This window comes from Hippopotamus amphibius, chromosome 15, assembly GCF_030028045.1.
Source record: "Hippopotamus amphibius kiboko isolate mHipAmp2 chromosome 15, mHipAmp2.hap2, whole genome shotgun sequence".
Taxonomy (NCBI): domain Eukaryota; kingdom Metazoa; phylum Chordata; class Mammalia; order Artiodactyla; family Hippopotamidae; genus Hippopotamus; species Hippopotamus amphibius.
The window spans coordinates 27,920,221-27,947,498 of NC_080200.1; the positions used below are offsets into that span (position 1 = coordinate 27,920,221).

General features: G+C 42.7%; 1 protein-coding gene across 1 annotated transcript in view; it reads left to right on the forward strand.

The window, feature by feature from the left end:
• MAML1 (mastermind like transcriptional coactivator 1) overlaps positions 1 to 27,278 on the forward strand; it is a 46,650-nt gene that overhangs the window by 7,928 nt on the left and 11,444 nt on the right. The gene's annotated exons all lie outside the window — the stretch shown is intronic.

A 27,278-nucleotide genomic window follows, 5' to 3' on the forward strand; every position in this document is an offset into this window, starting at 1 on the left:
GTAGTATCAAAAATTAATGTACTGGGGGGTTGGGTGGGATGAACTGGGAGATTGGGATTGCCATATATACATTACTAATAAGAAAGAAAAAAATCAAATTGTACACTTTAAATATGTACAGTTTATTGTATGTCAATTATATCTCAATAAAAATTCTAAAAAAATAAAATAAATTAATGTACTAACCAGATGACAGCTTGATTAGGTACACTTTCAATTTTAATGAAAGAGAATTAGAAGCCATTTGACTTATAAAAAGATAATCTAGTCATCATTCACTTTCTCAATTACCGAGAAATGTAATACAAAGGCTTTACCAGATCTTATCAACTGGTTGTTGATTATACCTGTTATTCTTTCACTTGGACCTTGTTTAACCTAATATACTCAAAATTGGTTGGGAAAATCAAAATACTGTTCATTTCAATACACCTTTGCCAATACAGTATTTTTTGATAAAATACTTTTACCTGCTGTAGACATATTTTCATCAAAACCTTAGAGCTGTGAATGTAGCTTGTTTAATGTATGAAAAAATGTCTGCCTAATTGGCAAAATCAGTCTTCATTGTCAAGATAGTCAGCTTTCTGTCAGAAAAAGTGTGACTTCATCTTTCAAATACACATAATACTCTACATCCCCATGAGTACCATCTCACTTCTGACTTCTAACGGAGAGTTCAAGAGCATGGAGCCTTGTCTTGAGTTTTGTTGCTTGCATCAAATACTGTGCATTGCCTGCGTTTATCTTACACATATTAAGCCTTCTTTTGAAGAGCTATACGTTATTAGGTTAGTTGAGGATGGAAGAATAATGTCTTTAAAAGAAAAATGTCACCATGCCTGCTGACCACTCTATGGTAGTCTTAATTCAAAGCATCCCAACTCTCAGGTCAAACTTTAGCAATTTAAGTGCTCAAGGCCCTTAAGTCAGTGAAGAACTGTTGTGCCTCGCAGAGCAGCAGAAGCGGCTGTGATATACGATGAACATTTGGAGCAGCATGTCACTGGGGTGGCATCTGGCACCATGGAATGAAGCTCATGTGCTTCCAGGGTCCCTAAAATACTTTGACTTCAGTTCTTTGAAAATGGCCTAATTTCTCTAGGTATCTTTACATGTATGCCCTTCCCTAGTCTCATAATGCCTGACACCTGCTCACCTTTCAGAACTCTGCCCGTGTGTCATCTCCTCTAGGACCTCTTCCCTAAGTCCCTCCTCTAGCCAGGCTAGGTGCTTAACCTCTGCTAGGACGACCACACTGAGCTTTAATTAGTGTGTTTGCTGCTCGCCATTAGACTTTGAGCAACCTGAGAGCAAAACCAATTATCTAGCATCATACCTGCCCCATATTTGGCAGTCAGCAAGCATCTGTTGAATGAATGGTAATGATATTGTGGAAGGAGCTCTGAATTGGGAGTCAGAAGCTCTCTATTTCTAGGCTGGGATCATTGTAGAGGTGGAGTTGACAGAGGTAAGACAGTAGGCCCTGATTTGTACTGCCATATTCATTGCAGCCTTGTTCATAATAACCAAGAGGTGGAAGCAGTCTGTTTCCATCAACAGATGAATGAATGAAGAAAATGTGGTGTATACATACAGTGGACTTTTCTTTTTTAAATATCAAATGGTATTTAATGTGAAAATACAAAAAGCTCATTGATAAGGTTTCAGCTTCCTACAGTGGACTATTATTATTAAGCCTTAAAGAGGAAGGAAATCTTGCCATATGTTGAAACATGGATAAACTTTGAGGACATTATGCTAAATGAAATAAGCCAATTACAAAAAGACAAATACTGTGTGATTCCACTTATCTGAGATGTCTAAAATAGTCAAACTCTTAGAAACACAAAGTAGAACAATCGTTGCCAGGGGCTGGAGGGGAGAGTGGGAGTTGTTCAATGGATGTGGAGTTTCAGTTCTGCAAGATGAAAACTTCTAGATTTGTTGCACAGCAGTGTGCATATAGTTAACATTGCTGTACTGTGCACATAAAAAAGGTTAAGATGGTAACTTTTATGATATGGGTTTTTGACCACAAATTTTTTTTAAGTATGGTTGAATTATAGTTTTGTGTTACTTATTGCTGTACAGCAAAGTGACTCAGTTATACATATGTGCACATTCTTTTTCATCCTCTTTTCCATTATGGTTTATCATAGGCTATTGAATATAGTTCCCAGTGCTATACAGTAGGACCTTGTTGTTTATCCATTCTATATGTACCAGTTCGCATCTGCTAATTCCAAACTCCCAATCCAGCCCTCTCCCATCCCCCTCCCCCTTGGCAACCACCAGTCTATTCTCTATGTCTCTGATTTTATTTCTGTTTCATAGATACATTCATTTGTGACCACAGTTTTTTAAAAAATAATTACAAGACAAAAACTATGATTTTCCAAACTATATCCCCGGAAAATTTTTAGCAATTATAAGGACTTTATTTATTTATTTATTAGCCATGCCTAGCTGCCATATGGGATCTGCAACCAGGGATTGAACCGTGCCCCCTGAATTGGAAGCATGGAGTCTTAACCACTGGACCACCAGGGAAGTCCCTATAAGGGCTTCTTAGTAAAGGCATATCAATGATGTTAGAAAGACTAGAGTCATTTTTAAGTAAATCAGAGAAAAATGTGATAGATGCTATGATTTTCTGCCTAAATATAAAACAAGGGAAAACTTTATATGCATGTATCTCTATTCCTATATAGTATCTTTATTACCATATATGAATAAAGTCTGTTAATCTAAACAAAAACAAAAAGAGCCTGTAGGCCCTGTGTCTCCGAGAAGGAGGCTGCTGCTGCTGGGTGCCAGGAAGACAGTTGAGTATTTGCAGGCAGGCGAGACACAAAGGACCTGCATGCTTGGCCTGAAAGCCACTGTGTGACTTCAGGCATGGCCCTTACTCTCTGCTCCAACTCTCTTAGCTTTAAAAGGTATTAAGGAAAAAAATATTCTGAGGCCAAAGATTGTAAACTAGTAGAAGAATTTTACCTCCAAGCAGGGAACCCAGTGTAGCACAGTGTAGGCTCTGAGGGATGGATGTCGGTGGTTCAGGAGAGGAAAAATAAGGTGATCCTTTTAAAACCAGAACACAAATCATCTTCGCCCTCATTGGGAAAGCATTCTGTGAGTGTTGCTGCTTGGCTAATGATATCAGGACCTTTCCATTAAGGAAGCCATGGGCTGGAAGCAGGTGGTCTGCTGTGTAATGGGGCGGCGTCTTGGGATTCTGCCTTCAGCTGCCTCTGCTACTTATATGTGATATGCCTGTTTTGGGATCATGGCATCCAGTCAGGTCTGCTTTAATATAAGTAGCCTGGCTGGTCATGTCAAGAGGAAATTTTAAAAGGACCAGACTCTTTAATATTTATTTATTTATTTTATTTTTTATTTATTGGCTGCATTGGGTCTTCATTGCTGTGCGTGGGCTTTCTGTAGTTGCAGAGAGAGGGGGCTACTCTTCACTGAAGTGTGCCGGCTTCTTATTGCGGTGGCTTCTCTTGTTGTGGAGCACGGGCTCTAGGCGTGTGGGCTTCAGTAGTTGTGGCACATAGGCTCAATAGTTGTGGCTCACGGGCTCTAGAGTGCAGGCTCAATAGTTGTGGCACACGGGCTTAGTTGCTCGGAGGCATGTGGGATCTTGCCGGCCCAGGGATCGAACCCGTGTCCCCTGCATTGGCAGGCAGATTCTCAACCACTGCGCCACCAGGGAAGCCCCAGACTTTAAATATATTGTCCTTTAGTCCTCGTGGTAGTCTCATATGGTAGATATCATGTCCAATTTTACATGTAAGGAAACTAAGACTCATAGATTAACTTGCCAAGATTGCCAGCTCAGTGGTAGGACCAGAAATTCAAACCAAAGTCCAGTACCAAAACTCTTTATCTTTCTGCTGTGCCATTTAGCGTCTGCAGGTGAAATCATACATGAGAAAGAATGTAATAAAAATTAGACGTTTTTGAGAAACAAATTGGTCAATATGTTTCTTGGTGTAGAACAGTGATTTTCAAAGATACTCTGTGGCACTTTTTAACTGTGTATCTTCTTGCCTACTGATGCCCTCCCTCTTCCACCTCTCCCCTGACTTTCGTCCCTTATCACTGCTAAAATGAGTCACTGTTATTGATGAGAATATGTCATATCCCTTAGTTGTATGGGGTAGATTTAATGTTTGGTCTCAATTCTTCACTCTTTGGGTCATGTTATACACCTACACCTTTGCCATAGCTTCAGAGCAGGCAGAGTATATGTCCTTATTCCTTGATTTGGAGCTTGGACATATGACTTGCTTTGGCCAATGAGACATTAATGAGAGAGAGAAGAGGATATGTTGTATTTATGAAACAATAATTTTTTTAATTCAGAAATCAGAATCTTGGAAATATTATACAAATATGAAATATATGTGTGAACTATACATATGAAATGTGAGTAATTTTCCCAGAAAGTAAAGAAGAAAAAAAAAAAGAGACAAAGCCAGAAATAAAGAAGAAAATTAGAGGACCAGTGTAGGAAGTTGAACATCTGAAAAACAGAAATTACTAGAAGAAAGAAATGATTTAAAAAGTAATTTGAGGGGCTTCCTGATGGTCCAGTGGGTAAGACTGCACTTCCAATGCAGAGGACCAGGTTCAATCCCTGGATGGGGAACTAGATCCCACATGCATGCTGCACCTAAAAAAGAGCCTTCATGCCGCAGTGAAGACCTGGCACAGCCTAAATAAATAAGTAAATAAATATTTTTTAAAAGTGGAAACTGGTGAATAAAAAGAAAAAAAGTAATTTGAGAATTTAAGGGCATGAGTTACTAAATTAAAAGGGTACACTGTGCCCAGCACTGGGGAAGAAGATAGACCCACGCCAGTCATAAAATATCTGAACATCGAGTTTAAAGAACTACAAGCTTCCAGCATGCGGAGGGTACTAGGTCACATATCAAGAATCAGAGTATCTTTGGACTTCTTGGCAGTAACATAGGAATCAAGAAGACAGTAGTACAGTGCTGAAATTCTGAAGTAAAATGATTACCAACCTAGAATTCTATACCTAGCTTAAGTATACAACAAGAATGAGTATAGAATAAAGTCATTTTCAGAAATTAGAGATTTAAAAAATTTTTAACTGTCACATACCCTTTTTATGAAGCTATTGTAAGAAATACTCCAAAATTGAAATGTCAAGAAAAAGACAGGAAATACAGAAAACAGGAGACCCAACAGAAGAAAAATGACAAGGGTTTGGGAGTTCCCTGGTGGCACAGTGGTTAAGAATCTGCCTGCCAGTGCAGGGGACACGGGTTTGATCCCTGGTCCAGGAAGATCCCACATGCTGCGGAGCAGCTGAGCCCGCATGCTGCAACTACTGAAGCCTGAGCACCTAAAGCCCATGCTCTGCAGCAAGAGAAGCCACCACAATGAGAAGCCCGCACACAGCAACAAAGACCCAACGCAGTCAATAAATAAATAATTTTAAAAAAGAAAGTGTCCCTGGAGGAGGTGACATCTTAAAAAAAAAAAGGACAAATGTTCACTTGGAGGAGGAGGAAAAGTGATCCCAGGATGACAGCTTTGCATCAGATGTGGCGGACAGCTGAGCCACGCTGCAGCAGTGTGACCCAGCACATAGACAGACTGTCATCACTAAGATCCCCAGTTCCATCAGGTCATCTTTTTTAACTGAGGAAGAATGTCTAGAACTTGGCCCAGATTCTTATTAGTACTTGGCTTGTCTTGATCATGTCTCTCGTTTCATGCTCTGCCAAGGACACTCATGGAAGCTTTCAGCTTTTCCCTGAGAATGGGAGGAAGACCACAGTGGGCTCAGAAGTGGAAGTGCAGAGCAGTCCACTCCCACTGACTAGGCTTGTGCTGCATGTCCAGCGCCTGGTCTGCATGCTGCACGTCTTGCCAGGCACCCAACTGTGGAGAGCCCTGTGTTTCCCAAGACTCACTCGTGGCCTTGCTTGCAACTTCCTCAGAGGGGCCTTGTCAACTTCCATAGAAGCAGAAGTCAGACCATGACCTGGGACTACTGAGCTCACCTCCTTCTGGAGCCTCTGTCCAGTGAGATCAGTGCTGCCCTCTCCTTGCAAGGCTGGTGTTTGCTTGCCCTCCATTTTCAAGACTAGCTGGTACGTTGTTTGGGGATAGATTACATGAGGGTGGTAGAACTATTATTAAAAGCAGTTAACACAAAATCAGGATATTAGTTACCTGTGGCAGGGGTTGAAGAGAAGGGGTACACAGGGGCTTATAAGGAGAGCCTCTCAGACTTAATGTGTGCATGAGTCACTTGGAGACCCTGTTAAAATGCAGATTCTAAGGCAGAGGTGGGGGAGGCTGAGATTCAGCATTTTTTAAACCTTCCAGGTGATGGTAATTCTATCCTGGGACCATACTTTGAGTGCCAAGGTTCTAAAGTGCTGGTACTATTGTTTCTTAATTTGAACAGTAGACCAAAGTAAAGCAGATTACCCTCCTGATTGGGACAGATCCAATCAAGTGGGGCCCATGTTCACGCCACACACACACTCTGATACTGCTTCTGAGCTACAATTACTGCTAATCTTCTTTCTATTTGCTCTCTATCCTCTCTGAACCTTAGTTTCCTTCCCTGTGAAATGGTGATAACACCTGCTTTGCAGAGTTGCTCAGCCTAGCACAGAATAGGTGCTTAATAAATGGTAGCTCTTACTGGCTTAGGAGAGTTCTTTTTAAATGTTTGTTTTTATTTTGTTGTTTTTGATCTCCTGCCTACCTCTTCATCAAATCAGGTATGAGCTGGTTTGACAAACTAGCCAATCCCAACCACCAGCCAAAATTTAGGGATCTGTTTACTGAACAGTGTTAATGAGTCAAGTCCCATTCTGGTGCTGAAAAGACAGAGGTGAATGAGGGAGTGACCCTGCCTTTGGAGCTGACAGAGATACCGAGACTGGACATCACTGTGCTGTGTTATATATGCCACATTAGAAGGTGGCATGAAAAGCCAGTGGCAAACTCTGCAGTCGCCTCTGGGAATTGAGGAAGACTTTAAGGTGGGCACTAGGTGCTGTTTACTGTCGAGTGCAGGGGAATACCCACACAGCTCCCTGTGCTCCTGGCACATCTGCTTCTCTGCCTGCTCACCTCCATCCTTAATGCTGCACACCCATGGCCTCCCCACCACTGGCCTGAGAGCCCATCAGAACAGCACCAATGAACCCGATCTCTCTGCTGCCACCTGTCATCACTCACTGTGCTCTAGCCACACATGAGCCTGCTAGGGACACTCTTTTCCCAGAAACCCTTGGGCAGAACCCTATCAGCAAACCTCATCAGCTCCACCTTCAACATACATCCAGAAGTGGCCGCATCTCATCACCTCTGCTACTACCAGCCCAGTCTAATCCATTGTTTCTTTTACGTAGATTATTGCCTCCTAATAAGTCTTCCTGTTTGCCCTAATCTTCCTATGATCTGGTCTCTGCCTGGCAGCCACAGGTTTTCCATCTTACCTCAGGGTAAAACTCACCCTTAACCAGGACCCACAGACCCTGTACAGTCCGGTACTCCTGTTCTTCCTGCCCTCTCTCATTCCTTCTCCTCCCCCTGGATCCCCTCTGGCACCATCTCTTCACGCTCCCCATCACCACCACCACTAGGTACATGCCCACTTGGCCTCTGCATCACTGTTCCCTAGGCCTGGACCCTCTTCCAGAAATGGCGCCCCTCACTCTCTCATCTCTCACAGATTTTGGCTCAAACTTCTCACACTCAGTGAGGCCTTTACAGAGCACATTTAAAAAATCATAAGCCCCCACAAGCCCCCTTTCTGTGCTTTATTTCCTTAGGAGCACAAGTTGATTAGAGTGTAGGCTCCAGGAGAGCAAGGGATTTGTCTGTTTAGTTCCCTGCTATATCCCCAAGGCCCAGACAAGGCCCAGAATCTCAGTAGATTCTGGCTGAACACCCTACTTGAGATAATGAGAAGGAGTTTGGGAGAAAGTGAGAAGGGGCAAGGTTGAGGCTTCCCAGTCAGGAAGCTGTCGGTGCATAAGCACATAGGGGCCTGGTATGTTGAAGTTCAGCTTTCCTGACACAGGAGGGCAGGCTGTGAGGAGAAGCCTTGTGTGCAGTAGAGAGCATGTTTCCAGAAGCAGGCAGCAGGTTTAGGGGCACTCCCTTTTGTCTTAGTGCTGTCCTGAAAACTTAGGTTGAAGTCTAGTTTTTAGAGCTGTGCTGTCCAGTACTGTACCCAACAGCCACGAAGGGCTGTTAAGTGCTTGAATCTAGTCCAGATTGAATTGTGCCAAAAGCGTAAAATACATAATGGATTTTGAAAACTGAGTACCAGAAAAGAAATCAAAATATTTTTTTAATGTTACTTTTAAAAAATTATTTTTTAATATTACATTTGAAATGGCAATATGTTGGGTTACATAAATTATTAAAATTAGCTTCACCTGTTTATTTTTAATGTGTCTACACCTGGAGGCTTGTTAAAGCTGTTTCCTGGGACTTCCCTGGTGGTGCAGTGGTTAAGACTTTGTGCTCCCAGTGCAGGGGGCCCGGGTTTGACCCCTGGTCAGAGAACTAGATCCCACATGCGTGCCACAACTAAGACCCAGCACAACCAAATAAATAAATAAATATTAAAAAGTAGAAACAAAAACAAAGAACTGTTTCCTGGGCCCAACCCTAAGTTTTTCACTCAGTGGGTGTCATTAACCCAAATTAAAGCCTGAGAATCTACATTTCTAAAAGGTTCCCGGGTGATGCTGATGCTGCTGGTCTGGGACCACACTTTGAGAACCACTGATCTAGAGTGAAACATTGAAGTTATTTTTGAGGTGGAGAGAGGAAGAATTTGAAGGGGAAAAGTCTCAGACGAAGCAGGTCCGGAGGGAATAAGAAGGTGCAGCTTTAAGGGAGTTAATCTTTGCAAAAAGAGATGTTTCCCTGTCAGAGAAGAGGGAGAGAGTTGATAAGTAAAGACATTAAGTTTTGAGGTGAAAAAGAGATACACTTGAAGGAATCACAGAAGTTGAACTTTGGGAAATGACTTTGAATCAAATAGATCTGTGTTCAGATCCTGGTTCAGCACTCACTTTCCATTCACTCTAAGCCCACTGCATAGGTAGTTGTGGAGATCTTTTTTTTTTTTTATTTAATTTATAGTTTCATCAGGTCTTAGTTGCGGCACGTGGTATCTTTGTTGCGATATGCAGGATCTTTTGTTGCAGTGTGGGCTTCTCTCTCTAGTTGTGGCTTGCATGCTCAGTAGTTGCAGCAGGCTGGCTTCGTTGCCCCACAGCACGTGGGATCTTAGTTCTCTGACGAGGGATCGAACCCGTGTCCCCTGCATTGGAAGGCAGATTCTTTAACCACTGGACCACCAGGGAAGTCTCAGTTGTGGAGATTAAGTGAACCAGTACTGCCTCCGTTATTGAGCAGAGATCCCACAAAACTGAAGGACAAATATCCGTGGGGCTAAACAACAGTAGAGTGACTGTGAAGGGGAGCGATGGGGAAGGTGGGAGGGTTAATCCTGGAAATGTTCATTGGGTACTTGTAACTTGCTGAGCATTGGACTTGGTAGTGGGGATGAAAAGGGCAGGACGCTTGCCCTCCGTGGATGGAGAGAGATGCAGAGAAATAGATCAGTGAGTATTTACAGCATGACTCTGGTCATGGAATACAAGTACAAAGTTTTGTTAGCACTAAGGGATGGAATAAGGAACTTGACCAGGTTCGGGGTAAGTGGCCAGGGAAAAAATACTGTAGAGGAGTTAATGTTTGAGCCTAATCTTAAAAGATTTAGTAGGAAGTTGCCAGGCCAGAGATATATTCTTGGTCCTGAAAGGAGTTCAGTTCAGGTCCAGGCTTCAAGGGAACAGCAGGGGATTAAACAGAGAAGTGTATTGAGACCAGATGAAACAGGCCTGTACATGCCAGGTTAAGGAATTGGAACTTCATGTGTAAGTGATGGGGAAGTAAGGAATTTAAAATGGTTCAAATGTGTGTTTTTTAGAGATCATGTTGAAAGCATCATAAAGAGTGGATTAGAACAGAGGGAGAATAGAAACAGATCAGCATGAAGTTACTTCAGTGATCTAGGTTAAAAAAACTAATAGTAATGAGGAGTTGAACAAGATGGAGGTGGTGTGGAGGGATCTCACTGGAGAGTGATTGTAAAGGTAGAATCAACAGAGATCAATAGCTGATCATCCAGGAGGTCAAGGATTGAGCCATTCACCAAATCAGGGAGCAAGACGGGAGGGACGGATTTGGGGAGGAAGGCAAAGAGCTGAGTTTGGAGGATATCCTATCTGGTATCCATGTGGAGATTACCAGTTTACAGCTGTCTAGAGCACAGGACAGAGGGCTGGGCACAAAGGTGATGATTCAGGAAATGTTCACTCAGTAAATATTTGAGTGCCTGCTCTGTGCCAGGTTGTCAGGCTGTGGATGGGGTTGCCGGGGAAGATGACAGCAGTGAAGAGGGACAAACACCCTGCAGGTGTCATCACTGAAGGAGCAGGCATGAGAAAGAGCAGCCTGCAAACAGTGGCCTTGGAAGCAGGAGTAGGGCCAGGGTGGTTGCATGGGTCTTAAGGGAGGCAGACGTTTAGAGATGGTCAGAGCTCAGTGCCTCAAAAAGGTCAAGTAGATACAGTTTGAAAAGTGTTGCCTAGATTTAAGAACCAGGAGGTCACCTTGGTGAATATGACAAAGTAGAGACTGGTCACTGAAGAAGCTCTGAAGGGAAGGAAGAGGATTAGCTGAACAGTAAGAACGTTACCAGCTCGACACATGGTAGTGATGTGCCTCGCAGCCACTCCTCCCCACCTCCCGGAAGTGGTTCTTCTTACCACCCCCCACTCTGTATTTTTAAGATGAGGAACCAAAGCTTCTCTAGATGTTTAGTAATTTGCCTGTGAGCACACAGCAGTTAAGCAACTGAACCAGGATTCAAACCCAGCCTAGCTGTGCTCTTAACACTGTGCTAAGTGGTATGTAGAGTAGGATGGAGGTTAACAGATGGGAGGTACTGAGCATTTGTCAGTGCTTAGGGAAGGAAAGAACCGGTAAAGAGGGAGGTGAATGGGAAATAGTGAAAAAGGTGGTAATTGAATGGGCAGGGACCTTGAAGAGGCCAAATGGTGTAGAGAACCAGGTGGAGGGCTTGGCTTTGGAAGGGCGTGGCATCACTTTTATGTACATAGTCCCTAATTAAGTCAGAATTTCCCCATAAACGGGGAGATCATGGTGTTTATGCTTTCAGTAGTTGTCATGATACATTTTTCATATTCGTATTCCAATGTCTGATTGCAATCACAGAATAACAGAGTTCCAGAGAATTTCGGAGAGATCTAGTCTAATCAATAAGTAATTATCTGCTGTTCTTTAAGTGAGCCTAAGTGTTATTCCAAAGTAACCCTTCTTTGGCCCTCTCTGGCTACCAACCAGTCTCTTATGAAGTATAGTTTACATACCGTAAGTGTCACCCATTTAATGTGTACAATTCAGTGATTTTCAGTATATTCACAGAGTTGTGTGACCATCAGCACAGTTAATTTTAGAACATCTTATCACCCCAGAAAGATACCTGTACATTCCTTAGCCTATTGGTCCCCGCACTCCCTTCCTTTCTAGCCCTAGGCAGCCACTAATCTTTGTCTCTGTTTCTCATCTTTTAAACTGAACTTGCAAATGAACAATCCATATTCTCTCTACTTACTCATGTCTCAGTTACTTCTCAAGTCAAGGGTTTCTACTCCAGTCATTTTTCTGGAACTGTTCTGGGCAACAGCATCAGTGATCTTTTAGTAACCAGACCCAGTGCATTTAACCCATACTCTCCCTTGTGCTCTGTCTTCAATATGGGCTCTTTATCTGCCCCTTGGCTAGCTTCTTACTCTTTCTGAGTGAATGGCTCTGCCTTGGTTTCAGCTGCATGCATCGCTGATGACTGTCTTTCCACGGAACTCATAGGCAATATTATTCACTGCCTCTTGGACATTATTGGATGGTCCAGTCATTTCTTAATGGCTAAAACTGAACGAACCCTCCTCCCACCCCCAGAAACCCTGCTTTTCCTTTGTTCTCTATCTTACCCATGTGTGCAAACTAGATAGAAACTCCTTTCTCCCTCTTCCTCGATATGAAATTGGTTTCTAGTAGCTGCTGAATTTTCTTCCTAAATCTGAAATCATCTCTTTTTTCCCATACCCATGGTCAGGTCCTCATCTCTTTCATGGACTATTTCTGCAATTACTGCTTGTTTACTTTGGCTGTAGCCTCCCTCTCTGAAATCCATTCATCCCGTAGTCTTTATAGAGAGCTTATAAAAACACAATCTGGGACTTCCCTGGTGGCACAGTGGTTGAGAATCCGCCTGCCAATGTAGGAGACACGGGTTCGATCCCTGGTCTGGGAAGATCCCACATGCCCCAAAGCAGCTAAGCCCATGCACCACAGCTACTGAGCCCACACACTCTAGGGGCCTGTGTGCTGCAACTACTGAAGCCTGCACTCCTAGAGCCCGTGCCCTGCAATAAGAGAAGCCGCCTCACTGAGAAGCCCGGGCACCGCAGCAAAGAGTAGCCCCCAATCACTGCAACTAGAGAAAGCCCGCACGCAGCAACAAACACACAAACACAAATCTGGCCTCATCTGCTAAGGTCCTATTAAAATGACATGCAACACATCACCTGTAAGTATTTATGCCCCACCCACCCCCACTCTGAATCTGATCAAGCTTCTAACTGCCAGTTTATAGAAAATACAGAGGATAGAAGAACTTGTAAAGGACACCATGGGGGCCTACAGTCAGCCAACTATGAAAGTGGAAAATTTTACAGGAAAACAAGTGACTAAGCAGATAGTCTTGGGCAAATAAATAACAAAGGGAGAAAGGGGAGAGACAGCTGTTACATATTGAAAGTCTTAAGAGCGTGTCAACCAAATGCAATGTGTTGGATCCTGATTTGAGTAAACCAACTGTGTAGCAACAATTTTATTTTTTTTAACATTCAGTAATGATGTTATGGTTATCTTTTTTTTTTGTCTCTAACTTTTCATTGGAAAATTTAATTCATTTACATTTATGTAATCATTGACATGGTTGAAATTATTTCTGTTCTTTTCATATTTGTTGGTTTATTGTCCCCTTTCTTTGCTTCTTCCTTTTTTCTTTCCTACTTTTGGATAGATTGCTGGTGTTTTCTATGATCCCTTTTGTTCTATTCCTGGTTCTAAAGCTAAAAACCATATTTCTATTTTTTGGTAGTTAGTCATAAATTTTAAGATAAGTACTTAACCATAATTTTTTTCTAAGATACTTTATTTTTCAGAAGTCTAAGGAATGGGTATTGTTAGTCCCTGCATATAAATGAAAGAAGTGAGTTTCAAAAGGTAAAGCATATTGCCCAAGATCATATAGCTTGTTAGTGACCAAGGTGGATTTTAAATGAGGTCTATATTATTCAAAAGCCTGTATTTTTAAAAATCTAACACTGTGCTGCTTACAAGTGACTAAGGTTCAGTTAACTAGAAAAATCTTTTTGTGGACCCTCTTTTTTTGTAACATCATCAGACATCTTTTCATCTTGCAAAACTGAACACACTATATCCATTAAACAGTAACTCCCCATTTCCTCCTCTCTCCAGCCTCTAATAACCATCATTCTACTTTCTGTCTTTAATGAATTTGACTGCTTCAGGTACCCCATCTGAGTAGAATCATACAGTACTTGTCCTTTTGTGGCTGGCTTATTTCACAGTGTCCTCAGGTTTCATCCGTGTTGTAGCATGTACCCAGATCTCTTTCCTTTTGAAGGCTTGTGTGGGTATTCCACGTTTTGTTTATCCATTCATCCATTGATGGACCCGTGGGTTGCTTCTGCCTTTGGCTGTTGTGGATAATGCTACTGTGAACTTGGGTGTACAGATCCTTGCTGTTAGCTGTTTTGGAAATGGAATTCTTTTAGAAATGAAATTGCTGGCTAATGGGGTTTGTCTTTTTTTTTTTGAGGAACTGCCATACGGTTTTCATAGTGGCTGCACCATTTTACATTCCCACCAAGGGTTCCAGTTTCTCTGTATCCTTGCCAACACTTGTTACTTTCTGGCTTTTGGCTGTGTCGGGTCTTTGTTGCTGTGTGCCAGCTTTCTCTAGTTGTGGCAAGCGGAAGCTACGCTTCGTTCACGGGCTTCTCATTGCAGTGGCTTCTCTTATTGTGGAACACGGGCCTCTAGGCTCACGGACTTCAGTAGTTGTGGCACACAGGCTGAGTGGTTGTGGCACATGGGCTGAGTCGTTGTGGCACACAGGCTAAGTTGCTCGTGGCATGTAGGATCTTCTTAGACTAGGGATCGAACCCGTGTCCCCTGCATTGGCAGGCAGATCCTTAACCCCTGCAGCACTAGGGAATTCCCACTTTCTGGTTTTTGGGTAGTAGCCACCCTATTAATTTTGAGGTGGTGGTGATGATAAAGAACTATTAATGTTGTAAGTGTGATAATGGTGTTGTGATGTTATACACGTGCATATAAGTTTAAGAGTTCTTATTTTTCCATGACATATAGTGAAGTATTTGTGGATGAAATGATGTTATGCCTAGGATTTGTTTTTTGAATTATCCCATTGTGGGGGGGGAGATAAGGAGATAGAGATGGCCAGATACTAATAGTCGTTTAAGTTGAGTGGTGGGCACATTGGGATTCATTATACTGTTCTCTCTAGTTTTGTGTATTTTTCATCATTTTCCACTAAATCACATTTTGGGACAGTCGTAATCTATCCCAGCCTTTCCCTTTAAGCACTCCCTGTTGTGCCTTTCACACTTAACATTAGACAGCTCATTTTTCGCTGCTTGCCTCCCTTCATCTGCTGCATTAAGTGCTCATTTGTATATCCTTGCCTTTGCCTCTCAGCCAGAGTGCCTTCCCACTCTTCTAGATGACGTCTCTGCTCATTTAATACCTAACTCAGGTGTCTCCTTCTCCAGGAAGTCCTAGCATGCCATCCCGACATTGTTCTGTTCTTTTTCCTCCTGTAATACTCGGGCCTGCCTTCATTGATTCTCTGTCAGATTCTGGGGGTGGAGCAGGAACTATGTCTTGTTCTTTTTCCTTTCCTTCTTTTTTCAAGTGAAAGTCTTTATTTATTTATTTAGGACGCACCTTGCAGCATGTGAAGTCTTAGTTTCCCAGCCAGGGGTGGGACCCGCACCCTCTACAGTGGAAGCGCGGAGTCTTAACTAGTAGACTGCCAGGGAAGTCCCTTGTCTTGTTTATTTTTCTATCCGCAGTGCCTAGTGCTCTGCCTAGCATTTAGTAGAAACCTAGTGAATATCTGAAGTCACCATTATTTGTGCACAGCCTCTATAGGGCATTATCTGGCACGTTAGGGTCTCAGTAAATGAGCACTGCATGAAGCCATGAGGGTATCTCCCTCTACAGGGCAGTGATCAATATTAACAGGACAGCAGTATGGACCTTTAAAGCTGAGCGGAACTTGAGGTCATTTTACCCAGGATCTTATTTTATAGGGCATGAAAGCAGATCCTAGGATGATTGCATCTTAACTAAGATCACACAGCCTGCTTTGTTTTCATGTGCACCATGCAACCTTCTGAGCCTCGTATAGCTTCCCAAATAGGTTTTTCTATAACAAAGAGAATGTACGGGGACTTCCTAGGTGGCGCAGTGGTTGAGAATCCGCCTGCCAATGCAGGGCACATGGGTTTGAGCCCTGCCCCAGAAGAATCCCATGTGCTGTGGAGCAACTAAGCCCATGCGCCACAAGTATTGAGCCTGTGCTCTAGAGCCCATGAGCCACAACTGTTGAGCCCATGTGCCACAACTACTGAAGCCCACAACCTAGAGCCCACGTGCCGCAACAAGAGAAGTCACCACAATGAGGAGCCCACGCACCACAATGAAGAGTAGCCCCCACTAACTGCAGCTAGAAAAAGCCCACACACAGCAACGAAGGCCCAATGCAGCCAATAAATACATTTATTTACTTATTTATTTATTTATTTTAAAAAAGAGAGAGAATGTACGGCCTGCCTGTCAAGCACAAGAACCAATTTATATATAGATTTTGATTCTCAGTATACAATGTGAATTTTAACTTACTGCTTTATAACCATGCAGGCAGAGATTACATTGTGTTACATAGCCTTGCTTTTCTTAAATAGCTTTTTTTTTTAAAAACTTTTTAAAAGTTTTCTTATCAAAAACGTGATTGTCTAAGTGGGAAGAGAATTTTTAAAAGAATAGATACATTTATATGTATAACGGAATCACTTTGCTGTACACCTGAAATTAACACAACATTGTTAATCAACTATGCTCCAATATAAAATAAAAATTTAAAAAAAATAGGTATAAGCCAGAAAGAAAAACAAATACCGCATGCTAATGCAAATATATGGAATCTAAAAAAATGGTACTGATGAACCCAGTGGCAGGGCAAGAATAAAGATGCAGATGTAGAGAATGGACTTGAGGACACGGGGTGGGGGGAAGCTGGGACGAAGTGAGAGAGTAGCACTGACATATATACACTACCAAATGTAAAATAGATAGCTAATGGGAAGCTGCTACATAACACAGGGAGATCTACTTGATGATTGGTGATGACCTAGAGGGCTGGGATAGGGAGGATGGGAGGGAGGCTCAAGAGGGAGGGAATATATGTATAAATACAGCTGATTCACTTTGCTGTACAGCAGAAACTGGCACAACAGTGTAAAATGATTATACTCCAATAAAGATCTGAAAAAAAAAAGGTGAGTCATATGCTAAAATGACAGAACTGAACACCTATGTTCTATGTACCCTGGTTGATATTTTGCTCTAATTATGTAAAATACAACTGTTGAGGGAAACTGGGTGAAGGGTACATAGGACCCTCCGTACTTTCTTAGCAACTTCCTGTGAATCTCTAATTCTTTCAAAATGAAAAAAAAGAAAAATGTTTTTGGACTTGCCTGGTGGCGAAGTGGTTAAGAATCTGCCTGCCAATGCAGGGGGCATGGGTTCGCGCCCTGGTCCAGGAGGATTCCACATGTTGTGGAGCAACTAAGCCCGTGCACCAAAACTGCTGAGCTTGCACTCTAGAGCCCGTGAGCCACAACTACTGAAGCCCACACACCTAGAGCCTGTGCTCTGCAATAAGAGAAACCACCACAATGAAAAGCATGCACAGCACAATGAAGAGGAGCCCCCCGCCCCCGCCCACCACAACTAGAGAAAGCCTGCGCACAGCAACGAAGACCCAATGTAGCCAATAAATTAATTAATTAATTAAAAAAAATAAAAATAATTTATAAGGTGATGGTAAAAACGTCTAGGCACGAAACTATAAGTTGTCCTGGAAAATACATTTCTCAGAACTGATTTTCACTATGTCCTTGTAGGTAGGTTTAGTGGCAAGGAGTGGTGCTTACAGATCTCCTTAGTACTCAGTGTGCTTCTAAATCAGTGATGATACCAAACTATTAAGAGAAATAATGTCTTAAGAGTGGGAATCTTTAGTGGCAAATTATAGAAGGTTCTGTAACATTTTTTTCTTTTTCTTTAAATATTTTACAAAGAAACTTTTGTGGCACAGCCCATTTTTCTGGTAACATCTTAACAGGGCTCTTTGTGCTTGGTCTCAGGGAGATTCTCCTTACGTAAGTTTGAAACTCTGACTCACTCCCTGCTGCATGTTTTTTATACTAAACTCCTCTTTTAGCTTCACAGGTGGAGGTGGTATTAATTTGGGCCCAATCTCAGTCTGACCAGCGGAAGGGCAGGGCTGTGCGGATCTGTAGCAGATTCTTCCCAAGGCCTCTGAATACTCAAACTTTAGGAAACCTCATGTAATCTGACTTTCATCTGCTCTAAAACAGGAACAGTGATACTCATCTTCAGGGTACCTTTGAAGGTTGAGTGAGATTCTGAATCCGTGGGGAATAAGTGCAGGTGCTGAGTGGTCCTTGAGGCACAGTAAGGAAGTAATGACTTGTCCTTGCAGCATTTGGCTCAAATTTGTGCCTTATCAAAATTGCTGCTTTGGACTTCACTGATTTTTTTCCTCAAATCATTGAAACCTTTAATGCCGAATGAAAATAGATCCACTTTACCTTTAGGGAATCTTTTCCAACAACAGTTGGGGTTCCTGAGTGTCCTCACTTTATATACAGGGTACTTGAAGAACTCGTGGGGAAACAAAAGACGAGCATGATATTAGGTTGAAATTACCAATTTTTAACTACTATTACCTTAAAAAGTTAAATGATTTTATATGTTTCAACCTATACTTTTTTCTTGAAGTATAGTTGATTTACAATGTTGTGTTAATTTCTGCTCTATAGCAATGATTCAGTGGTTTTTTTTAATAAATTTATTTATTGGCTGCATTGGATCTTCATTGTTGCACGTGGGCTTTCTCCAGTTGAGGTGAACAGAGGCTACTCTCCATTGCAGTGCGTGGGCTTCTCATTGCAGTGGCTTCTCTTGTTGCAGAGCACAGGCTCTAGATGCGAGGGCTTCAGTAGTTGTGGCACACAGGCTCAGTAGTTGTGGCTCATGGATTCTGGAGCATAGGCTCAGTAGTTGTGCATGGGCTTTAGTTGCTCTGTGGCATGTGGGATCTTCTCGGATCAGAGCTCGAACCTGTGTCCCCTGCATTGGCAGGCGGATTCTTAACCACTGCACCACCAGGGAAGTCCCTTGATTCAGTTATATATTACATTTTTTTTTTAAAGATTGCAAATTAGTGGTTTCTTTATTCTTTTTTTTTTTAATTTATTTCTTTTATTTATTGGCTGCGTTGGGTCTTCGTTGCTGCACACGGGCTTTCTCTAGTTGATGCAAGCGGGGGCTACTCTTCATTGTGGTGTGCGGGCTCCTCATTGTAGTGGCTTCTCTTGTTGTAGAGCACAGGCTCTAGGCACGTGGGCTTCAATAGTTGTGGCACATAGGTTCAATAGTTGTGGCGCACGGGCTTAGTTGCTCCACGGCATGTGGAATCTTCCCAGAGCAGAGCTCGAACCCGTGTCCCCTGCATTGGCAGGTGGATTCTTAACCACTGCGCCACCTAGGAAGTCTTTTTTTTTTTTTTTTTTTTTTATTCTTTTCGGACTTCTCTGGTAGTCCAGTAGTTAAGACTCCACTCTTCCAGTGCAGAGGGCATGGGTTCGATCCCTGGTCAGGGAAGTTCTGCATGCTGCACACAGCAGCCAAAAAAAAAAAAAAAAGTATTTTCCATTATGGGTTATCATAGGATATTTTTTTAAAGATTTATTGTTTATTTTGTTTTTGGCTGCGTTGGGTCTTTGTTGCTGCACACGGGCTTTCTCTAGTTGTGGTGAATGGGGGCTACTCTTCATTGCAGTGCACCAGTTTCTCATTGCGGTGGCTTCTGTTGTTGTGGAGCATAGGCTCTAGGCATGCAGGCTTCAATAGTTGCGGTGCGTAGGCTCAGTAGTTGTGGCGCATGGGCTTAGTCGCTCTGCGGCACATGGGATCTTCCCAGCCCAGGGGTCGAATGTGTGTCCCCTGCATTGGCAGGTGGATTCCTAACCACTGTGCCACCAGGGAAGCCTTATCATAGGATATTGAATGTAGTTCCCTGTGCTATACAGGAGGGACTTGTTGTTTATCCATTCTATATATAATAATTTGCATCTGCTAACCCCAAACTGGCAATCTATCCCTCCCCACCCCCCACCCACCTTGGCAACCACGAGTTTGCTCTCTATGTGAGTCTGTTTCTGTTTTGTAGATAAGTTCATTTGTGCCACATTTTAGATTCCACATATAAGTGATATCATATGGTTTGTCTTTCTAACTTAGTATGATAATCTCTAGTTGCATGCATGTTGCTGCAGGTGTCATTATTTCCTTCTTTTTTATGGCTGAGTAGGATTCCATTGTGTAAATGTACCACATTTTTATCCATTCATCTGTTGATAGACATTTAGGTTGTAAATAGTGTTGCAGTGAACATATGGGTGCATGTATCTTTTTGAATTATAGTTTTGTTTGGATATATGCCCAGGAGTGGGCTTGCTAAATCGTATGGCAACTCTATTTTTAGTTTTTTGAGGAACCTCTATACTGTCAACCTATACTTTTTTGGCTGCCGCACACAGCATGCGGGATCTTAGTTCCCAACCAGGGATGGAACCTGCGCCCCCTGCAGTGGAAGCAGAGTCCCAACCACTGGACCACCAGGGAAGTCCCTGTCAACCTATACTTTGGAAGCATCCCAGTAAGCCATAGCAATGGGTGTGGTTGGAGAGTTGGTGGGGAGTTAAACTAGTGCCAGAGCCTGAAGGACAGGGGAAGCAAGCTCAGGATTATAAAGACCTGAGAGTAGTGAGGTCCCATTGAAGAGCCTTAAGGAAAAGCGATACAGAATCTGATCTGCCCTTCAGTATGACCACTCTGACCAAAGTGCAGAATATAAATGAAGGGAGGGGTGTGCAACAAGACTGGCTTTAGACATGGTTAAAATAATTCAAGCAAAAGAAATTGGTGTTATGAATGCAGAGAAGGGTGTGGCTTCATGAACTGCTGAGGAGGTGGACTTAGTAGGACTAGGGTACTGATTGATGCAGGGAGTAGAGGAGGGAGGGGCGGGAGCACCGCTGTGGTTTCTGTGACTGGGTAGATGGTAGTGACATTCTCTGGGACAGGAACAGAGGCAAGGAAAACAGGACTAGAGAGAGGCTGCTTCAGGTTTGGACAGATTTAGTATGACTTATCTGTGCTATACCCTAGTAGAGCACACCAGCTAGGTAGTTGGGCAGACAGGAGCCTGGAGCTCTGTAGACATGGGTGGGTTAGAAATAAGACATTCATTCACAAATATTTATTGAGACTTAGGCATTGTTCTAGGTACTGGGGTCTCTGCTTTCATTCCAGTGGGGGGAGCTAGCCCCATTCAAATTAGTGCCTGAATGGGGGGAATTAACATGGAAATAAGGTAGAAAGTGACTGTGGGGAAGGAGCAGGTGATCTGATAATGACTTTGAGGAGATAAAAAACCTGAATTATGAGATAAGCCACCCCAGAAAAGATCAAGGGGAAGAAGTATTCTGGACAAAGAGAAGAGCAAGTGCAAATGTCCTGAGGCAGGAGTGAGCAGGCACATTTGAGGAACTGTGAAAAGGTGGGTGTGACTTGGGCCTGGAGCACAGTAGGGAGGGCCCTGAAAGGAGGTTGGAGGGAAGCAGAGTGATAGGTCAGCACTTGGTCCCTGGGCCGTTGGCTTTACTCTGAGTGTAATGTTCAGTCATGGGCATTTGAAGACATGGGAATATGTGTAGAGTGAGAAGAGGAGAGGGCTCTGATATTTATTTGAAGGGGAGACCTATCTCAAGTAGACTTAGAAGAAGCAACTGGAAAAGTAGAAGAGAAAGCAAGATAATGTGGTAAAGAAATATGAGGAAAAAGAACTTTAAAGATGGAGGGAATCATTAAGTGGCAGAGGATAGAAGAGGGAGAGAGGGCAGGGAAGGGAAAGATAAAGTGTAGATTTTGTTTAATAGCATGAAGATCATTGCCAGTCTCTGAGAAAGCAGTCCTTCTAAATCCTCCCTATGTCAAGCATTCAGTCAGTTCCCAGATGGACCAAAATGCTGGTTGGCTCTCAGGGATGGGGGTAGGTGGTGTTTGGCTGATAGGAGGATGGTAGAAGGGGGAGGAGGAGGAAAAGCGAATGCCCAGTGAGAAGGGGCAGGAAGCAGCGGTGGCTGTCCTGAGTGGCTGCCAGTGCATAAGGAACACTAATGAGAGAGCCACCCCGTCTGAAACAGCCACATCTGTTTGTTAACTCAGAGTGGAACAACTCTCTTTTGGGGGAGTTTTACTACAAAGCACACTGGAATTTCATTGGTAGGTGATGGAAGAGGGAGGAAGTAGAGACTAGGTGAGGGGCTGTCCTGTAAGGCTGGTGGGTGGGTGGGGACACGATACTGATTTGGTGTCCATAAGGTGTGGCGACAACAGCTGGACTCAGTGTTAATATCCTGGGGCCCCTCTCCCAGAGTAGAAGATGGTGGGTGGCGCAGGCTAGGGTAGGAGTCAGGACTGACAGGGTGAGCGTACAGGGCCTCCAGTTTACCATCAAGCATGCAGTATGCTTCAGCAAAACCCCCTTGTGAAGGAAATGAGCACCAGATCACATTATCCCAGAAGTGAATCCTCCTGAAATCTTGTGCATTGGGAGACCATTAGGTAGTTACAACAGGAACCTCTGAGCTGAGTACCCAGAAGTACCAGAAACGCTGAGGGCAAGCACAGGGCAGCCAGTCTCATGTGCTTTATAGCTCTTACTGTGTTTGTTCTTAAATAATTTATAATCTGTTCAGACCATTTTCCCATCTCTGTTATAAATTCCCAGAGATCAGGCTCCAAGGTTCACTCATCTTTGTCTTCCTCTACAGTGCCCTGCACATACCAAGCACTCCTGCTAATGCTCAAGACTTAAAAATCTGCCAGAGCCACCATATTCCACACTTCCCAAACCCCTACATCATTCCAGTTAAATTTTGTGAGCAGTTGAGAAAATGACTTGGTGTTTCCTTTGGCTAAGAGGCAGCTGGTATTGCAAAATTAAGTTGTTGCTTTGGAACTTGTCTGCAGCTGTTTGCACGTGGATATTGAAAGAGGGAGTGGTAGCTTTTATAATTGTTAGGGCAAAGGAGGAGTCTGTTTCTATTCTGGGACAACCAGCTGACTCATCAAGTGTGTTGATTTCTTAGGTATCCATCTTCCCCCTAGGAAAATAGAAAAGTGAGCTCCCAGGTTTACAGACAGCCCAAACCTGACACTGAGGAACAAATGATTTTCCAAAAAGAAAATAATAGAAAGGATAAAAATCCCTCCAAAATTAGCAGCTCATTTTGATTTCCTTCTGACCAGTTAAATAGGTATGAATTTACTTTACCCAAAGGAAATTTTTAAAACAATAGATCTTGTAAGGGGTGCATTTTCAGATCATGATTCCTTTTGCCTTCTCACCTCTAGGTGGCAGCAGGAAGCAGAAAAACTTACATGAAAGGAAAGTACATGTCCTTCTATTGTAGGGGCTGTGTTCCTAGGTTTTTGGTTTTTTGGTTTTGTTTTGTCTGCACCAGGTCTTAGTTGTGTTGCACAGTATCTTTGTTGCCGTGTACAGGATCTTTAGTTCAGGTATGCGGGATTTTTAGTTGCGACATGCAAACTCTTAGTTGCAGCATGCAAACTCTTAGTTGCAGCATGTGGGATCTAGTTCCCTGATCAGAGATGAACCTGGGCCCCCTGCATTGGGAGCATGGAAGTCTCAGCCACTGGATCACCAGGGAAGTCCCAGTATTTTTCTTTTTAATTGAAGTATAGGTGATTTACAATGTTGTGTTAATTACTGCTATACGGCAAAGTGATTCAGTTATGCATATATATACATTCTTTTCCATTATGGTTTATCATGAGATATTAAATATAGTTCTTTGTGCTATACAGTAGGACCTTGTTAACCATTCTATATATAAAAACTTATTTCTGCTAATCTCAACCTTCCACTGCAACCCTCCCCCAAGTCCCTCCCCCTTGGCAACCACCAGTCTGTTCGGTGTCCATGATTCTATTTCTGTTTCATAGATAGGTTCATTTGTGTAATATTTTTAGATTCCACATACAAGTGATACAGTATATGGTATTTGTCTTTCTCTTTCTGACTTCACTTAGTATGATAATCTCTAGTTGCATCCATGTTGCTGCAAATTGCATTATTTCTTTTCTATTGCTGAATAGTATTCCATTGTATATATGTACCACATCTTCTTTGTCCATTCATCTGTCGATGCACATTTAGGTTGTTTCTAGGTCTTGGCTATTGTGAATAGTGCTGCTATGAACACAGGGGTGCATGTATCTTTTTAAATTAGAGTTTGTCTGGGTGTATGCCCAGGAGTGGAATTGCTGGGTCATATGGTGATTCTCTTTTTAGTTTTCTGAGGAACCTCCATACTCTTTTTCCACAGTGGCTGCACCAACTGACATCCCCACCAACAGTGTAGGAGGGTTCACTTTTCTCCACACCCTCTCCAGCATTTGTCATTTTTAGACTTTTTAATGGTGGCCATTCTGACCAGTGTGAGGTGGTACCTCATTGTAGTTTTGATTTGCAGTTCTTTAATAATTAGCCATGTTGAGCATCTTTTCATGTGCCTATTGGCCATCTGTATGTCTTCTTTGGAGAAATGTCTGTTTAGGTTTTCTGCCCATTTTTTGACTGGGTTGTTTGTTTTTTGTTGTTGAGTTGTATGAGCTGTCTTTTCATTTTGTTGATGATTTGTTTCCTTTGCTGTGCAAAAGCTTGTAAGTTTCATTAGGTCCTATTTGTTATGTTTGCTTGTTTTTGTTTTTTGGTGAGGGTTTTTGTTTTGTTTTGTTTTTTGGTTTATATTTCTATTGCCTTGGGATACTGACCTAAGAAAACATTGATACAATTTGTCAGAGAATGTTTTGCCTATGATCTCTTCTAGGAGTTTTATGGTGTCATGTCTTAACATTTAAGTCTTTAAGCCATTTTGAGTTTACTTTTTCGTGTGGTGAGAGGGTGTGTTCTAACTTCCTTGATTTACATGTAGCTGTCCAACTTTCCCAACACCACTTGCTGAAGAGACTGTCTTTTCCCTATTTTATAGTCTTGCCTCCTTTGTCAAAGATTTATTGACTGTAGGTATGTGGGTTTATTTCTGGGCTTTCTATTCTGTTCCATTGATGTATGTCTGTTTTTATACCAGTACTGCACTGTTTTGATTACTGTATCTTTGTAGTATTGTCTGAAGTCTGGAAGGGTTATGCCTCCAGCTTTGTTCTTTTTCCTCAGGGTTACTTTGACAATTCTGCATCTTTTATGATTCCATATGAATTTTTTTTAATTAATTAATTTATTTTATTGGCTGTGTTGGGTCTTTTTGCTGTGCACAGGCTTTCTTTAGTTGCCGTGAGTGGGGGCTACTCTTCGTTGTGGTGCGTGGGCTCCTCATTGCCATGGCTTGTCTTGTTGTGGAGCTTGGGCTGTAGGCGCGTGGGCTTCAGTAGTTGCAGCACATGGGCTCAATAGTTGTGGCTCATGGGCTCTAAAGCACAGGCTCAATAGTTGTGGCGCACGGGCTTAGTTGCTCCTCGACATGTGGGATCTTCCTGGAGCAGGGATCAAACCCATGTCCCCTGCATTGGCAGGCGGATTCTCAACCACTGCGCCACCTAGGAAGCCCCTGTGATTCCATATGAATTTTAGGATTATTCGTTCTAGTTCTGTAAAAAATGTCATGGGTAATTTGGTAGGGATGGCATTAAACCTGTAGATTGCTTTGGGGTAGTATGGCCATTTTAACTATATTAATTCTTCCAATCCAAGAGCACTGTATATCTTTCCATTTCTTTGAATCATCTTGAATTTCCTTTGTTAATATTTTACAGTTTTCAGAGTATGAGTCTTTCACCTCCTTGATCAGGTTTATTCCTAAGTATTTTATTTTGGGGGGGTGCAATTTTAAAAGTTGTTTGGTTTTGTTTTTATTACATTCCCTTTCTGATATTTCTTTGTTCGTGTAAAGAAACACAGTTGATTTCTGTATGTTAATCTTGTGTCCTGCTACCTTGCTGAATTTGTTTATCAGTTCTAGTAGTTTTTGTGTGGAGTATTCAGGGTTTTCTATATATAGTATCATATCTGCATATAATCACAATTTTACCTTTTCTCTTCTAATTTGGATACCTTTTATTTCTTTTTCTTGTCTGATTGCTGTGGCCAGGACTTCCAGTACTATGTTGAATAGAAGAGGTGAGAGTGGGCATCCTTGTCTTTTTCCAGAATTCAGTGGGAAGGCTTTCAGCTTTTCACCACTGAGTATTATATTGGCTGTGGGTTTGTCATAAATTTATTATCTTGAGATATGTTCCCTCTATGTTCTTGAGTTGGGTCTTAGAATCATGTTTTGCTGATACCTCTGCCCTCCAGTTCCATTTATTGAGCATTCCTAACTTTTTCTGAGCTAACTTAAATATCCAGATATTTATTTAAAGCAATACTTAGGATTTATAGAACGCCATGCAGTCAGCTTTAACAGTTAAGAAATAAGAAAATCTTGAAGGAGAAGGAATGGAACATTAAAATTGAAACTCAGAGATTGATAAAATTGCCCTCCTTGTTTTCTTGCTCATTGCACATTTGTGTCTACAGGTAGTTTGTTGCTGAGAGCTGGTGCCCTTGGCCCCCTACTTCCTCCCACCCCCTGCCCAGGGTGTCAAGTATTTCTGTACTCAGGCTCCTAGGATGGGTGTTGGTGGGTCATTGTGGCCCTTCTGTGCAGCAGAGAACAGCAGCACAGAATGTCCTGTGCTCCTGACTCCTCTGAAATCTACTTAAAGATAATAATTAAAGCTGTTATTTAGAATGTTGTAAATAGCACAGTATAGATGCTTAGGGCCAGTGTAGGGGGCAGGAGGTTGGAATTAAGAGTGAGGATAAAGTACAAAAATGTAACAGAAGTAAACATAGGAAAAGAGCAGCCAGGTGTAGAGGCTGAGTGTAGGTGCCTCTGTTAGTGGAGGAGTTGTGCTCTGTTAGTGGAGGAGTTGTGCTCTGTTAGTGGAGGAGTTGTGTCCTGGCAGCTGAAAACCAGGCTGGGGAAATAATGGAAGGATACCACCTCTTCTCTTCCCCACCTCCACTGTCACGTTCACTCCATGAAACTCCTGCCCTTGAACTCTCAGGGTGCTTACTGCTCTACTGCTTGCATAGGGTGTTTGTCTTATTCTGTAGCCATGTCCGTGTATGTCCCATGTCCTAGAAGATTGGAAGCCCATGAAGAGCAGGGACCACCGCATTTGTCTTGATAGCCCCGCAGCACTTGTCCCTGACACACGGTAGACTCTTAATAAGGTTAGTTGAACAAATCCCGTTGAGGAGAACGTGGGGAAATAAGTAACGGTACCAGGCAGACATGACTGTGTTCAAATTAATCATCTTATGAAGAAGTGGTAGGGTTTGTGAGGGCTGGTGACTAGGTGCAGAGGAGTAGAAGATGCTCTGGGTTGGTGGAGAGGAGAGTGGGGCAGAAGCCAAAAGGCAGAGGCCTGTAAGGCATGTGAGGAAGTAGCCTAGCCTGGAGAGAAGGGGTGGAGCTGGGCAAAGGCACCTAGAAAGACTGGGAAGGGCATGAACATGCCTGTGCACCAAGATAGAGGCCTGGAGCTTGTGATCAGCCCCCAACAAGGCCTGAAAA